Below are 4,389 nucleotides of genomic sequence, written 5' to 3'. Positions count from 1 at the left end.
GATGCATTAATAGCATAGTGTGTTTTTATTTACTATCATCGTGTGCATATGTATTCAGTCATTCACGATCGAATTCGCAATATAATATTAGTTATACCATCGTCTATTTTTTACATCAAATACCAATCCTCTGTTTTTCTGCCAGAATCTACTCTGCTCTGTTTTTTGCCAAAATGATACAACAAGTATTTGAATTGAAAAGAGCATTTATTACAAATGCCAATGAAATATACAGCAGTATTGTTTGATATTAAATATATGTTACACCTGTCACAATGAAAAATAAAAAACAACCAAAAAGGTACATACAATAAAAAAGGAAATGCATATCTTAAATTTGCCCTAATTAATATAGAACAACAATGCATATGGAACTCTAAGTATGTACACAATAAAAACACACATGACTAAAAATGGCAAAAAAGATGGGACTTGATTAAAAAACATGCCCATACTTAAAAATAAAATGGCAATAGAATTGGGACTAGCTTGAATAAAAACAATATTGGCACTAACTTAATTTAAGTACCTAAAAGTTATTGTAGAAAAAGAACTAGTTACAATCTTGAATAGCCAACAAGTATAATACAGATTGAGCAAAATGACAAAACATGATATGACTAGCTTCATTTGAACACACAATAAGCACCGGTGGATGAAGGGGAGGAGGAGGGTCAAAATCTTCTCCCTTCTAAAATTACAGTAAACAATGATCACGTGATCCGAGATAAAGGATTTTGTAAGACAAAAATCTTAACTGAAGGCATAACAAAATCCGGAATATAGAAAATAAAAATTTTACAATAGAGATGGTATAAATTACTTTATGCTTCACATAAATACTATTATACCATCGTCTATTTTTTACATCAAATACCAATCCTCTGTTTTTCTGCCAGAATCTACTCTGCTCTGTTTTTTGCCAAAATGATACAACAAGTATTTGAATTGAAAAGAGCATTTATTACAAATGCCAATGAAATATACAGCAGTATTGTTTGATATTAAATATATGTTACACCTGTCACAATGAAAAATAAAAAACAACCAAAAAGGTACATACAATAAAAAAGGAAATGCATATCTTAAATTTGCCCTAATTAATATAGAACAACAATGCATATGGAACTCTAAGTATGTACACAATAAAAACACACATGACTAAAAATGGCAAAAAAGATGGGACTTGATTAAAAAACATGCCACAAACTTGTCGAAAACAGTAGCTTAGAATGTCATCATACCCTTCGAGGAACTGCCTTAAAATGGATACCTTAACTGGTGTTACTACATTTTTATTTGTTTGCGTTTTGGGGGATTGATGTTTGTTTAGACTGAGATGTGGTACCGGTACCCTTTGTAAATGGTTTATCTCCCCCTGTGCAATACAAGACTGAGTGTGTTTTCCTACACTGAAAGCAGATGTGCTTATACTGGCATTGCTGGTTTGAACATTTTCCACTTTTGTGGTAGACGTAGCAGAATCCTGGAGGGGTTCTATTTTTGAATGAAACCCTTGGTTGGCCCTGTTTCCCACGAAAATTGAGTGGGTTTGGGGTTGTCGAAAAGTGGTGGCCATTACCCAATACTCGTAATGAAGTTGCCCCCATGGAATTGACTTCACTTCAATGTCCTTCCTGACCTGCTTATCATATGTAAGCCATGTCTGACCCAAAGATCTACTTGCTAACTCTCTAACAATTTCCCCATGTTTGATAACAGCTGGGATTTGCTTTGGATATTTTTCCGAATATACTGCCAAAAATTTCAAAAATGCTGTTGTCCACTGCTCAATTGTTTTGATAGACTTTTTTGGTTTTGATTTGACAAATTTATATTCAGAGTTACCAGCGCTTTGTAGGCGCAATGATTTATCTGAAGTGAAATCATCCCTTGGGAGCAACTTGACGAAATCTACGTATTTGTTCTGCCAAATTTTGTTTTTCAATTTAGAATCTATCTGCGACGTTGTCGGATCAGAAATTAGTTCACAGTCATCGGAATCACTATCTGAAGATGAGGAGCTGTCAGAATCTGAATTATCTGTAGATTCATCATTATTGTCAGAGTCTGTACCTGAAGAGCCGCTGCTTGGCGTTCTCCGCTGTTTGCGTTTAGAACCCTTCTGAGGTTTGCTCCTCTTAGTACCCTTCTTCTCCTCTCCCGCAAGGGCTTATAGCACCTGTTCAGTCACCGCTGCTACCAATTGTGGCTGTATAGGTGGAACCTGGGGCTGCACATCATTCTGGGAGGTACCGTCCACTTCCTCATCCATCACCACCCTCTGTGTAGCTGATCCAGCTGCGGCAGGGGGCGCAGTCCTTTTCCTTCGCCGCCCTCTCTCACTGACATTCATCTAAAATTATTTGATAATATGAGTACATGAACATGAATATAGTTCAAATATGAGCTTTCCTTTAAGAAAACCAAATATGTATATAGAGATATCATGTTCAGAAAAATTAACAGATATATAATAACTTTGACCATATGTATAAATAGAATTAAAATCTCCTCAACCAATGTGGTCATCAAAATATTAGCATTAACTATATATCTGTATAAATTGTTTCCTAACATGTAAAAGAATATATAAGGAAACAAATACATAATAAAAAACCAAAGGGTCATTCCAAAAGAATTTGCACTTGTAAACATCAGTGTAAAATAACCCCAACATATAGGGGTAAAAAATGGAAAACCCAAAGGGACCAAAGAAATAGGTGTTTGTACAGGGATTTAAATAACCCAAACCATATAGGGTATCAATCCCATAAAGAAATACACCTAACCCAGTGGGTTATTCCAAAAATAAGTGCATAATAATAAAAAACACTGATGCAAAATAACCCAAACCATATGTAGGGGTATAAATGGAAGACCCGATGGAAAATATACCAAATAGGTATTCAATGTCAGAAAAACCCCAACCATATTGGGGTGTAAAGACCTGAACTTAAAAGTTCAAAGGTCAAATGTGTACTAAATAGGCAACTTGTGTTACAGCCTCATAATTAGAGGGAATACACTAAAAAAAATGTGCCTTACACATTAAATTCAACATATTTGTACACAAAATGAGTTTGTTTCAATGATGTATGCATTCTTAATGCACCCCACTTAATAGTGAGAATAGCATACAAAAATTACAAATACACTTTACCCACCATTGTGCAGAGATTTAAGAACAGAAACAACCACAGCCCTGATGTTGTTGTAATACTTGATGTTCCCCTGTCTATTTAAATGGACTCCATCATCAAGGTAAACACTGGACTTAGTGGAAAAGTTCCAAAATCCTTGAAGGCGGAAGAATTTGGCACCATCAACTCCCTTTGTGTAATCTGATACCCTCCTATTTAGTTCATCTGCCCTGCCGTTAAACCACGGTAAATTGACCTCGTAACGAGTGCGCCTCAGAGGAGAAATTCTATGTAAAGTTTGTAGAATTATCACCGATTTGACAGACTGTCCATACCGTAGGTCTATGAGAAATTCAATTAACTGTCTAAAAATAGAGTCAACAGATTTTTCGGGTTTACACAAATCATTAGAAACACCATGAATAATGACCACATCCGGGCGGTGTTCCCTTACGTAAGCCATCCCCATCGCGCGAATCTTCTCCAGAGAAGCGCCACCATGTCCACTGTAACAAATGCGAACCTCATCTCTATTCAAATTCAGGTTTTCGTTCACTCGGCTGTCCAAATTGTTTAAAACAAAATGTTCTAATCTCCGCACAAAGGAGTGACCAAGTATCAATACGTTTTTTGTCATAACAAATGTGTTATGTAAGAAGGGAGGTTACGAAACCAGCCACTGCCACTGGTCAATCAGTTTGGAAAACGTTGTATAAAATGTTAAAATTCACATTTTACTTACAATTCTTGGTCTAATAATTCAACATCAACTGGAGAAACGTGATTATCTCGAAAGAATTCCTTATAACGCAACGAAAATACTCAAAGTCCAACGAAATGAAATCAAAATCTTCTCCCTTCTAAAATTACAGTAAACAATGATCACGTGATCCGAGATAAAGGATTTTGTAAGACAAAAATCTTAACTGAAGGCATAACAAAATCCGGAATATAGAAAATAAAAATTTTACAATAGAGATGGTATAAATTACTTTATGCTTCACATAAATACAAATATACGTTAATGTTTCATGTCTTTGAATGAATTTACGTGTATTTTCAAATTTATCACAGAAATTAACCAACCAAATTTTCAAATTTATCACAGAAATTAATCAACCAAACAAAACAAAACAAACAGCTATGCATATCGATTCAGTACAAAATGTACAAATGCCACGATTCAACAACTTTTAAAACGCATTTTTCTAACTACAATATTAAGAGATATCAAGAAACAAGTAAT

The 4,389-nt window shown here is 34.9% G+C and overlaps 1 pseudogene; it reads right to left on the bottom strand.

Annotated features, from left to right (window-relative positions):
- Positions 1–942: 942 nt before the first annotated feature.
- Positions 943–4,152, bottom strand: LOC134260629 (uncharacterized; annotated as a pseudogene).
- Between the last annotated feature and the right edge of the window lie 237 nt (positions 4,153–4,389).

Source organism: Saccostrea cucullata, unplaced genomic scaffold, assembly GCF_032062105.1.
Source record: "Saccostrea cucullata isolate Sc308-1 unplaced genomic scaffold, CSIRO_AGI_Scuc_v1 ctg1551, whole genome shotgun sequence".
NCBI classification, from domain to species: Eukaryota; Metazoa; Mollusca; class Bivalvia; order Ostreida; family Ostreidae; genus Saccostrea; species Saccostrea cuccullata.
This window is presented reverse-complemented; position numbering and strand designations above follow the sequence as displayed.